The sequence below is a fragment of the Protopterus annectens genome, chromosome 10.part0 (assembly GCF_019279795.1).
Source record: "Protopterus annectens isolate FY-2018-M chromosome 10.part0, PAN1.0, whole genome shotgun sequence".
NCBI lineage: Eukaryota > Metazoa > Chordata > Ceratodontiformes > Protopteridae > Protopterus > Protopterus annectens.
Window position 1 is genome coordinate 545,214,708 of NC_056744.1, and position 13,846 is coordinate 545,228,553.

Genomic DNA, 13,846 nt, shown 5'->3' on the forward strand with positions numbered 1-13,846 from the left:
CATTTCCCTATAGGTCCTTTCTGACTCAGTTACACAGCAATCTTTTTCACTATTTCTAGCATGTCGAAGGGTCAGTTGCTGGTGTCCTCTCCTGTTCAGCTGGTGAATCTGGGAATCTTGAGGCAATGTTACAATTGCCTCATGTACACAGACAACCCTCTCCTCCTCCCAACAAATACAAATATATGCGAGAGATGCAACTATATAGCCAAACTGGAGGCTGAGCTCTCTCAATTCAGTACTGGCAAGACCAGTCAGGAAGAGAAGGTAACCACGCACACCACAAACCCAGTCTCACATAGAACTATCACAACTGCAAATCAAACACATAAACACACAAAAACATACTTGGAGGCGCTGATTAAAAATCTACCAAAACAACAGAGGCCTCCAAAGCAGACACCCAAGCAACCACCACCTCAAGACATAGCACATGCAATACATAGTTCACAAAGTCAGTGTGCTAAACAGTCACAGCCCTTAAGGCCAAACAACATGCCAGACACACTGGTAATAGGTGACTCCATAGTTAGACACACTGATGTCCCGCTCACCAGACTGAACAAGGAAAAGGTCACAGTAAGCTGCCTGTCGGGAGCTAGAATCCGCCACATAACACAAGCACTCAGGTCACTCCACAGCAAGTACAAATATGACTCAGTCATTGTACATGCCGGTGTGAACGACCTGAGACGTACCTCCCTGGACTACATGAAAAGAGACATAGAGGAGCTCTCGGATTATGTAGCCCAGGCCGGTATGACCCTGACCCTGAGCAGCATCTTACCCTCACCAAGAATGATGCCACAGTACAAAGACAAAATGATCAGTTTTAACAATTGGCTTAATTACTGGTGTCATTCTAAGGGGATCCAATGTCTGTCTGCTTGGGATGACATGCTTGACAAGCCACGCTGCTTCGCAAGGGATGGCTTGCACCTGCCACTCCTGGGCTTCCAGATATTGGCCAAGGCTCTTGCCACCCCCATAGTGCCTTTTTTAGGCAAGGCTCAAATGACAAACCTACCTCCCTAGAAAACACAAGTGGAAAAAACTAAGGGTAATGCTGCTCAATGCCAGAAGTCTAAACCTCAAGATGCACGCCCTCGAAGCCCTCCTCAGTATGGAGAACATCGATGTCTGTGCAGTGACTGAAACCTGGTTCAAGGCTCCTGAGAGCACCCCAGCACTATCAGGTTTTACCTCATATCATGCTTTCCGGCCCCAAAACTTGGACCGAACCACAAAAGGAGGGGGAGTATCCATTTTCATCAAAGATACCCACACCTCCAGGTTAGTGGCAATGCACGAAGCATCGGAGACCATCCAGGTGCAACTAACCATAGGCAAAACTGCCTTACAGTTTGTAGCATGCTACAGACCACCCTCTCAAACTCAGGAACCCCACACAGCCTTCCTGAAGACACTGGAGAGTATGAATGTCTCTCCAAATACCATAATTTTGGGAGACTTCAAGTTCCCAAACATAGACTGGGAACATTACTCAAGCCCAAACACCCTAGCCCAAAGGTTCCTAGAATTCATAAACTCAAATGCAATGGAACAACTAGTCACCATTCCCACAAGAGGAGACAATATACTAGACCTGATCATCACAAACATGGGGACAAAATGCTCCACACCGGAAGTACATCCCTCTTTGGTAAGATCAGACCATAAATTAATCTCACTAGAAATCCACATCCCGCCCCACCCCCTGCACAAAAGACCACAGTGAAAAACTTCTCAAAAGCCAACTTCACACTTCTTAAGACTGAAGTGGTATCCTTCAAGGCCCCTGGGCCAGTGGAAACCACAACCCACACTGCTGAATCCTTTGCAAATGCCTTCTATGGGCACCTTCAAGAATGCATGGATCATGCAATCCCAAATAAAACCAAGACCCATTCCCCCAAAGGCAGGCGCCCGGTCTGGTGGACCCCAGCCATAGACAAACTTTACAACAGGAGGAGGAAGCTACTACATGACAGAGCAAAATCCCTAAAAGGGAAGGCATCTCTGATCAGTACTAGCAAAAAACTACGATCACTCATAAAATCATCCAAGGCCAACTTTGTGAGAAAAATCGCAAAAGACACAAAAGACAATCACAAGGCCTTCTTTAGCTATGTTAGAAACCTGGGTGGAAACTCCCAGATATGCTCGGAGTTAGTCCAAAATGACACAAAATACACTGAACCCACTGACATTGCCAACATTCTGGCAGACAGGTTCAGTGCAAATTTCTCCTCCCCCCCCCAAAAGGAGAAATAACTATCCCAGCAGAGTGTAGCCTCCCTAACATCTCAGATGCCCAGGTGAGAGCCGCCCTCTCTAAAGCTAAAAACACAGCATCAATGGGACCGGATGGTGTCCCGGGCCGTGTGCTACATGAACTCCAAGAGGAACTAAACCCACACATAAGGCTGCTGTTTAATCTTAGCCTTACTACAGGATACGTACCCAAAGAGTGGCATACGGCAACAGTGGTCCCACTTCACAAAGGCGGTGCTTCTATGGACCCTGGAAATTACCGCCCCATAAGCTTGACGAGCCTGGTCTGCAAAGCTATGGAGAGGATCATTATGGAACTCATAAACAAAGACATTGGGGACCTACAGACATTGGATCCTACCCAATTTGGCTTTGTCAAGGGCAGATCCTGCCTTTTGAACTTGGTCGACTTTTTTGAAACAGTCACTAAGGCCATTGATGAGGGTAAGGCAGTTCACACAGCCTACCTTGACCTTGCAAAAGCCTTTGATACAATATCCCACTCGGGCATCATAGACAAACTCACCAGCTTAAATGTAAACCCATATGTCACAAGATGGGTTGCAAACTGGCTCAAGGACAGAACCCACAGGTTCAGAGTTGCTGGAGCTATGTCAGACTCTAAGCCAGTCACAAGCGGTGTCCCACAGGGCTCAGTCCTGGGACCCCTCTTGTTCGGCATTTATTTTTCCGAGGTACAGGAAAACATAGGAGAATTGTGGCTGACAAAGTTCGCAGATGACTGCAAACTGGGCGCCATAATTGATACTCCAGCGGACACAAACATCCTTCAGAGAGGCCTCATAGAAACGGATAATTGGTGCCAGAGCCATGGCCTTAAGCTGAACGCCAAAAAATGTATAGTCATACCCTTTGGGAAAAACAAGGTACCAACAAATTACCACATAGGTGGTAATCCATTAAGTACGGAAGAGGTAATCAGGGACCTAGGGACCCAGGTTGACAGTAACCTCTCATTTGACACTCACATTGCCAAAGTGGTTAGGAAGACCTTCTATATTGCCCACCTTATCATGAAAGGTTTCACATCTAGATCAAGAGAGGTCATTGTGCCCCTGTATTCTTCTCTTATCAGGCCAATGATTGAGTACAATGCCCCATTTGGGATGTATCTCACCCAACACCTGCAGCAGTTGGAAAGACCCCAAAAGTTCCTCACCAAGAGGATAAAGGGTCTTAAACATATGTCATATGCTGCCCGACTGAAAAAACTCCAGCTCTATTCAGTCGCATACCGCCTACTCAGAGGTGATCTGTGCCTGACGTACAAGGCCATGTCCAATCTGGAATTAATGGACATGCTCCACCTCAAAAAATCCAAATCCATCAGAGCCACGAGAAGAAGAGACTTAAACCTCAACACAGAAATAAATAGGACGTGCTGGAGGGACAGATTCATAACCCAGAGGCTCCCTACACTCTGGAACAGAATCCCAGCCCATGTTAGGCAGAGCCCCTCACTGACTCTATTCAAGAGAAATCTTGACGAGTGGATGGGAGATCGTAGGTTTACCCTGGGGGTCATCTCTGTGTCACTACTAGACAGAGGCACAGTAAACTAAACCCTAAAAGGGCGTAGTATTCTCATCCTAAGAGGTGGTGAAAGCCACACACACTCTGGCTAGGCTTATAAATGCCCTAGGGCAGATAGCCTAGTACGAACCTATGAACCTATGCATATGGATTGTTTTCCTTTACAGTGCAAGTAACAGTTAGCTAGTGATAAGTGAAATAATTTCACTCATATAACAGGGTCTTATTCCATTAACATTGTAATTTATTGAAAATGCTTGGGTCAGGAAAAGGAAAGTACAAAACGTTTTTCTATACCAGCTTTCAGCTGTGGTAATCTGAAGATAGCCTGGCACACTGTCACTGTCACCTAATATGGGTAACTTGTCAATGTTAGAAAAGTAAACTTGAATTAAATACTGACATTTGACTTTGAGCTTTAGTACTCCCTGAGTAAATTTCAGCCATCTCTGTTTTTGGATTTGAAGCCTGACACAATATGGTTACCACCTGTCCCACTTCGCGAGGGACAGTCCCTCTTTGGGCAGTTGTGTCCTGCAAAAAAATTGAAAAAAATGGCAAATGTCCTGAGATTTTAGGACAAAATTATTTCCAATATTTTACGTAATAATTGCATAAAAGTTATTCTGTATCTGAAACACCTAAATATTATAATAAACAAAATAAGGAAATAAAATGCTACAAGAATAAGCTTTTATTTAGGCAAAAAACTGAAGTTCTCTCCTTTGTATTGGCCGTGGGTATGTTTTGCCCTGCAAAATCTGATGTTTGTACCAATAATGTCCCACTTTGGGCATTTGAAAAGGTGGCAACCCTATGACACAAGATCTGGGATGGTTATACATCTGGTGCTCCAACACAGTTCATTTTATAAAATATTACACACACTGCTTGGTTTACAACAGCCATTTCAACCACTGGGTTTTGTAAAGATAGTCGGAAAATAGAGTACACAGAAAAAAAAACACAGCAGGTGTGCAAATTTAGCAAGCGCCATGTATTTCAGCAGTCAGTATCGCTAAGTCACTAAATCGACGTTTCAGTGTAGCGAGACTAAACGTCAAATCAATGGCTCAAACCACAGAAAAAAAAAACGAAGACTGTGTTTTTGCAAGGGCCCAAGCCCCTTGGAAGCTCCACGGGCCCCCAGTTTCTGTTATATACTTACTTCGAAATCGTACAACAGTGGAGGAAAAAAATAAACTCCTCATCCCAGTGTTACCGATGTCACAACAAACACCGAACACCCCGAAACGACCCCCCCACACACACACACGTGCAAACAAACACACACACACACACACACACACGTGCAAACAAACACACACACACACACGCACGCACGCACTTTCGGCCAAAAAAGCACCCTATTTCACTATGTACATGTCTCGGGCATACTTTTGTTATTTCGAGCAACCAGACATATAAGGATTTAAATTGAATACGTTTGTATAGTAACTCAGGTCCATGGCATGGATAATAGCTGACTACGATGCGGACGAACTCACTGAGTAGCAGAATGAGAACTGGAATAGTTAGGAGGGGAGAGACTGAAATGTGCTGCTGATGCCAGCGTTTCCATTTTTATGGAAAGCAGGATAGTCTGGTCCATACCTCTCAACCTCTTAGAGCAAGACATTTGGACAAAGCCAGCAGTAGCGGGGGGAACAAAAGCCCCAAAATAGGGACACTTTTTAAGTATTGCTCTTACAGACTTAGAAAATTGATAGAATACCAGTTTTGCATTAAGATGAACTTTCCGAAGGGTATGAAATCTGAAACTCGAATGTCAATCATTATTTTTTTACTTCAGTTCTCAAACATTTGCCAATAATTTGCCTTGAAACCACAACTGTATGAGAAACGGACCAAAAATATGAGACAAAAATCTGGGCAGTCTGCAAAAATCTGTACAGTTGAGAGGCATCTGGCCAATGAGTTACCAATACCTGTCATGGATGGGTACTCAGACCTGTTTGGAGACATTCACGTGGCACTGCCAAGCTCATGAAGGTGTAGGCATGGTAGTAGGCATGTTCAGCTGAGAGGCATTACAGAACACTCTGGGGATGAGGTTGCACATCTGGGGGAGGGGTAAACTATCTAGAAATACCCAAGACCACTTAGAGATGTTAAGTAGTTATCTGGCAAGGGGGCAGTTATGGTCAATGGGGATCCCAAGGCCTCATAGTGAGCAGATACAGCAAGATAATACAAGGTATGGCACAAACCACCTTTATGCCTGTGAGGATAACAGCTTCCACTGGTTGGTTCTTGCCCTGGAGAGACCAGTGAGGACTTCCCCCTTTTCCCCAGAGAACAAAAGCATGATGGTTGAGACACAAGGTGAAAACAAGTAAAAAAAAAGAAAAAAGCTGTCCAAATATTTTAACAAAAAATGTAACTTAAATAATAAATCATCTAAAATTATATGATATTGAGAATGCTATAAATAATGTAAAATGTGGTCATGTGCAATATGTGTGGGGTGGGATGAGTACTGGTGGTGGTGTTGCCTATGACCTGAGAAGTCTTTTCAGCAGATAGTGCTAAAATCGAGTTAGTCTACCATACCAAACTATTAGGAGTGGTCATAGATGATCATTTTAAATTTGATGTCCACATCCAAAGCAACAGCAAAAAAAAAAAAAAAAAAAAAAAAAATCAAAACTAGGCATACTATACAGAAACAAACATTTTCTAAGCACACTCACAAAAATTAGTGAAAACCTACCTTCAGTCCTTCCTACTCTATGGAGCACCAATTCTAACCAATAGTGCCTGTTTTCAGGCTCAGGGAGAAAAACAAACTTGAAAGCTGCTACAATAAAATTGCCAAGTTTGCTACTAATTCATCCTCCTTTACTCACCACTGTAAAGCTCTGCATACCCTTAGCAGGCTGGAACTATCCCTCCACCTCTGCTACATTCAGCTTATAATAATACATAAAATCATACACAAACCATTAGCCTGCCCAGCTCCTACCCCTTTAATCAACATGTGTTTTCCAAAGAGAACTCTTAGATCAGAAGACAACCAACGTCTCACCATAAATAAACTGAATAAAGCCCCTGGACAAAGCCTATACTCATACTTAGTAGCAAAAAATGGAACTCCTTATCTCCAACCACCAGAGCTATTTCTAACCTACCCACTTTTAAATGCTCCCTAAAAGAATACCTTACAAAATCTTGGACCTGCTCCTGTGCCAGTCCTGGCTGAATTGTTTCACTGTACTTCACTCACCCCCTCAAACTGGATCCACTTCATTATCCCCTGCAGCCTCCTACTCCACTCTTTTTTCCCCACTACCTGACCTTATTTAATTCATCTCTGCAAACCGTTCCTCTACAACTTTCTCTTTCCTCCCTACTCACCTAAGCCACCTGAAGACACCCTATCCTGCACTCTTCTTATGATCACCTTCTCTTCGTCCTTCTTCCTTGTATAACCATAATATGAACACGTCTCATACTAAGACATCACTCAGTTTCACCTCACTGTCTCTAATCATGTAATCGCTGATATCTCTTTAAATAGCTTATTAGAATTGTCTCAGGTCTCATTTACCACATACTGCTCTATGTAACAAATGATATGACTAGTGAATTTTTTTCCTCACATATTCTCTTCAACTCATGTTATTGTTTTTCATTGCACTCTACTATGAAACACATGTTCTATGTTCTTATTACAACATTTTTTCATTCATGTTTTGCAGTGGAACATGATATTTAATGATTTAAAATATTTGTACTTTCTGTTTTGTAATGTGACATGATACTTTGTGATTGAAAATATCTGCACTTGATTTTTGAAATATTGCGATTATGGAGCTTTTCTCCCTGGCCCGAAAATGGGCACTTTTTGGCCAAGTTGTACTTTCTAAGTAAACAAATGTCAAATAAATAAATAATACATAAATACAGTGTCTACATTTCTTCCCTTAACAGTCCCACTACCTCAGCCTATACCTTCTATCGATTCCATGCAAGGCAAACATTTATTGATATACCATCAGATGCTAATAAAGTGTCAACACAGGACACTTCTTTTATTGAGGCATATAAAAAAAGGCTTTCTTTCTCAAGAGGTTCTGCTTTATTCCAATTTCTAGCAATTACTTTTTTCTGCTAGTAGCAAAAATTGTAAGCAGTAGTGTTCATGCTTTAACACATTCCATATTCTGGAATACACATTAAGAAAAAATGTATTCTCTCTGGCCAGGACATTCCAGCAATTTTGTCTTTTTTTCCCCTAACACTGAAGCCTCCTAGAAAATGTATAGTCATGTGCCTTGAGCTTCATTTTTACATCTCTAATATTGTTCCAGTGCATTTTGAAACATATGCTGTTAATGTAGTCAGAGTGAAAAATATGTGTGAGAAGACATTTCTAATCAAATATTTTACATTTTCATGAGTGTGTGGCATATCATTGTAGGAAATTAATCATTTGCCATTGTTTAGGGGATCATTCACATTCCTGTAAACCTACCCCATTCCTCTTCAAACTGCAGATTAATCAACTCTCTAATGAAGCTCAGCATCTTATGTATCCTATCGGCCAGCCTTTTAGGATCAACAGTTTGGTTCCTGAACTTCAATCATTAACTTTGCCAACCTGCCATTTTCTCAGAATTTTGTAATTCTGCCATTAACTGAATATAAATCTATTTTAATCCCTGAAATTAAATATCCTAAGTCTCTTAAAAATGTCGTTGTTGGAACCTAGACAGGGTTATACATGTGAATGCTTCAATTAACTGACTCCAACAATGTGTGTGGGAGTACCTTTCTAACAAAGCCATACAATGGGCTGACGTGATGGAATATCATTGTTATTGTAATAGGGAAACAGAAGAAACCTCCATGCTTCAACTTTTATATCCGCCATGTAGCAGTTATGGACCTCAGCTATATATCTGAACATCCTTGTTAGAACACCTTCATTCTTAGACTATTACACAATCCTAGGCTTTCTGGCTTCATAAGCCATACTTGTTCAGGCAACTTATTTTTGTCACAGAGGTGTATCTCCTGCACACTGCTATCTATCTATCTCTCTCTCTATCTATCTATATATATATATATATATATATATGTATATATATATATATATATATATATAGAGAGAGAGAGAGAGTTTGCACTGAACTGTTTGCCAGTAGTTACAGAGATTAGCCAAACCCATCTGTTCTACCACCTTTAGTAATATATATTTCTCCCTGGAAATTCTTGGTCTCTCTCCCCCCATATAAAGGAGGACATTGAGTTCAGAAAGCTTCTTCCAAGGCAAAGTGAGATGTCAGCATCATCACTGCCATCGACTCCCTTTTTTTCATTCTTCTACATGGGTTTGGCATAGTGGCAACTGTCTCCATCTCCTTCTCTCTCTCTCTCTCTTTTCAGTGCGACTCTCCTACCTTCTTCAATGCTCATGCCTGACTGTTGCAGATCTTCTCTCACACAGTCCATCCATCTCTTTGCCAGATGCCCTCGTTTCCTATTGCCTTCTTCTTGTCTTCTTCACCAGATTGTCTTCTGCTTTTATGCAGATGCGCTCTAACCATTTTTTTTCCTTTCTAGAATTGGAGCTACTTGGACTTCTGCTGTGATGTCATTATTTCATTGTCTGTCCCGCAGTGTGCATTCCACCACCCATCTCAGGCACATTATCTCCATCACCTCTAGGTTCCTCAACTGCTCTGCCTTTACTGTCCAGGTTTATGTATCATATGGTAGAGATAAAGTAAAACAAGAAGCGGGAATCCAAACAAACACCACTGGACTTTAATAAAATAAAGTCAAATAAAATAAATGCACAATACGATGAAGCACTTTCCGTCTAGTCTGTGACTAGACTTACTCAGATAACAGCTTGCATCACAGGTTCCACTTAAATACTTTTTCCTCACCCCATTCTGATTAATGAAATTAGTTAATTGGTTATTAGAATTCAATAACTAATCAGCTGGTAAGTAAAGATACAATACCTCAACCCAATAAAAATACATGAAAGAATGCAACAAGGTAAGTGCATAGTAAATGCAGTACATGTATAATACATAAATACAGAGATAAAATGTAAATAAATGCAGGAATAAAAATAAAGATAAACACAGGAATGCAAATCCCGTAATATTCAGGAATAAAAATCCCATAATATTCAGGAATAAAAATCCCATAATATTGCCCTCCTTAAGACATTCCTATGCTAGTCAACTAAGCTAACTTGGTTAAAGTGTAAAATGAAATAAAACAGATCCTAGATGTCCTAGATAAAAAATGTAAAATATACAAAATAATCTGATTAATCATAATGCCACTGTGTGCTAGTAATAGAAGCAGTACCAAAGCCAAGGATTATATACTAGACCCTTAGTAAGTTTTTAACAAGCTACTTATAAATAGGGTCCTACACCAAATTGTACTTAATATTAGTATTGAAAGTAGTCGCACCTAGGAAGTCTGTATCCTAAACTTTAACTAGTGTTCATCTAGTCAAATTTCTAAGTTTTAATAGACACTGGATGGAACACTTTTCATTAAGGCCTGGAAAGTGGCACACATCTAAATGAATTTGCCACATTAATTCTAGTCTCTCCAGGAATAAGGATCTCAGTCCGCCTCTAGGGTCTTTAGCAATGTAAGCAATGACCCTAAATTTAAATGTGTGGGTTGGGTTCAACTTTATGCGGTTATCTAATGCATTTTCAGTTTTCCCTTTCCTGATGTAATATAGATGCTCATAAACCTGCTCTCTCAATTTACGGTCCATCTTCCCAACGTAGAAAGCGGTGCAAAGTTGGCATTAAGCTAGATAAACCACAAAAGTGGAGTTGCAATTACACCTCCCAGATATTGTGGTATACCATTTATCCCGGATGTTAAAGTTGTAACCTACATCCATGAATTTACAATAATTACATGATTCACACCTTGTCGTCCCAGAATATCTAACTGACCTCATATTTAAATCCTCCAAAAAGTTCTTCAAATTACTCCCTCTCCTAAAAGTAAAGGAGGGTTTGGGGCCTAACTTTGTCCGTAAGTTTTGGTCATTGTTGAATATGTTCCAATTTTTCTTCATTATAGCCTGAATGTCTGCTCTCCATACTGAAGGTTAGTATGAAACTTATCGGGAACATGGTCGATGCTTGATGTATACTGTTATTCGAATTGATACTTGCCTCTAGTGCAGTACCAAGCAAAGGAATATATGTCCCATTGGCCCTTTTGTTATGGATCTGAGTAGTGATCTCAAAAACAAGTTTTATTTTGCATTCATTTGTTCGTTGTGCCTTTTGCTGTATGGTAGAGGTAGTCGACCTCTGTTTTGTACACTGTTCTTTTCATCTTCTCGGGCATTCTTCTATCATACGCTATCCCTGATACTCTCTACTAGTCTGCTGCAGTCAAAATCTTTGACCTCCTCATTCAGACTTCCCTTCTCATCAACCTCACTTCCCAGATACTTGAAGCTGTAAACCTGTTTAACTATTTTCCTTTCCATTGCAATTCTCAGCATATTCTGATTTCCTCCATTTGCTGCCATTACAACGGTGTTATCTGTACTCAGTTTCATCCTATGTGCTTTCAGTTTTGCTGGAGTTCTTGCTCAGAGTCGGCCTCTAATGCCACATCATCTGCATACAGTAACTTTGTTGATCTGTCTCCTCTGACCTGTTTGCTAATGTAGCCCATCACCAGTATGAATGGCAGTGGGCTCAGAGCTGAAGCCTTATTCACACCCACTCCCACTAGGAACCCCTCTGTGAGATCAAACACTGTTTGTATCTCTGTCATTTGGTCCTTGTAGATAGCCTGCACTAAGTCTACCATTTCTGGGACTTTGAATCACCACAGGAATGCACGAATCAGCTTTCTCTGGATGTTGTCATATCATATGTTTTTTCCAAGTCTAGGAATGCCCAGTTGGGCTCTATCCTCATTTATAGCTTCTTCTCAACTGTCTGTCTCACTACAAGCATCGAATCAGTTGTGCACATCCTTATCTGAATGCAAACTGCTCATCTCCCATCTCACTTTCTACTCCTCTATGTATTTGTTTAACAATCATCATCTCCAGAGCTTTCATGCAATGTAACAGAAGTCTGATACCTCTATATGTTTATTCTCCAGTCATCTTGGATATGCCTTTCTCTCCATACCCCCAAGAGCCATCTCTCCCCCATCTCACTCACCTTCTTTATCATATCTGCCATGATCTCATCTGAGCCTCTCGCTTTCCTTGACTTCATTTTCCTTTGTGCTGTTCTTACTTCTTGTACTGTGGGTTCCTCCTCTTCTCTCATTGTAGGCTGTGTTTGATGCAGTACAGCTTCTTTGGGGTTTTCTTCATTCTGAGCTGCTGGAAGTACTCCTTCCATCTAACTTTGATGTCCTGTGGACTGGTGTGCAGGTTTATCTTTCTGGCTTTGCCTTGCAACCTGATATAGTTTCTTTGTGCCATCTACTGAGTCACTTTCCAGAAGCCATTAGAGTGCCTCTGATGCTTTGTTCTTTGCTACTGCTACTCCTGTCTTAGCCCCTTTGTTAGCCAACCAATATTCTTTTCTAGCCTGGTCTCTGTGGACCTAAGAGTTTTCTCTGACTGTTGCTTGCAGCTGGTTGTGACAGCCAGTGTTTTATACTATAGGCTGACTGCTTCACTGAGGATGGCATTTCAATCACTGATTCTACCCCGCTGATTAATAGGAGGAAGTCTATCTGAGTCGCATGTGGGCCACTCTTTTATATGATCTCACGACAGTCTCTGTTGCTGAACCATGTATTTGTCATCATCAAGCCATTTTCCAAACAGACATATAGAATCACTTCTTCTTTATTCCCATTGCCTAGCCATAAAAAATCAGTCTTCTACTCCAAGTGAAATTCTTGTAATTTTCATTTGTTAGTGAAATCTTTACTATGCTTTCTCTCTCTCTATCTGTCTCTCTCTCACACACACATCTTTCCATAGGATAACCTTACTGTTTTCTCCATAGAAGAAACTAATTGGATGCCAGGATATTTAACTAATTTACTGTTATGCAAATAGAAGCCTTTGGGCCAGCTACCTCACCTAAAGAAATTCCAGTCCCCCCACATCACATGCTCCAGAGATCACAACCTCATTATCACGATTAACAGAACATGCTGGAGGGGCAGGTTCATTTCCCAAAGACAGCCCGTACTCTGGAATAAGCTTCCCATTCATGTCAAGCACAGCACCTCACTGGCCCTCTTCAAGAGAAATCTTGAGGAGTGGATGGGTAACAGAAAGTTCACTCCAGGGATTATTCCATTTGCCCTACTGGATATGGGTACTGTGAATTAACATCAGGTGGCACGGTGCTTGGGCAATTTTATTTTTGGGCTAGGCTTGTAAAAGCTCCAGTGCCATTAGCCTAGTACACACCTATGAACCTATGTTTATTTTGCACCCTAATAATTGACTATGTTTTCCCAAATGTTTAAAAACTATAAATGCTTTTTTCTGGGTCTCAGAAATACACAAATAATTACTCATACAATGCTAATTTCACTTGCAATCTACATTTTTCAAAGCCTTCCAAGTTTGACCTTCTAAGTACCACTGCCAATGACTTTAAATAGAAAACAGACAAGGTGGGAGAGGGGGTGCAAACAATCTTGATACATGCTTCTGTACAAGTTCAAGGGAACAGATAGCATTTGTTTCCATATGTGCATGCCCTGCTTGCTATATATTTTACAGAGGTATTCTGATTCTTTGTGAGAATCTGAATAACTTTAGTAATAAAAGCAACTAATCCCAGCTCACCCTGCATTCAAAGTAACCATCAACACAGGGCTTTCTTACATCTCAACTCTTTAAATCAGTAGCAATTTTTTCAAGTTTTTAGCTTCTGGTATTAGGTCCTGCATTTGACCAGGTTTCTGCTTGTTAGTACTGAGCTGAACTGAGGTGGGCTACCAGCGACAACTCTGAGCTAAGATACCAGACAACTAGAGGTTTCAGAGCTTCCAAAAA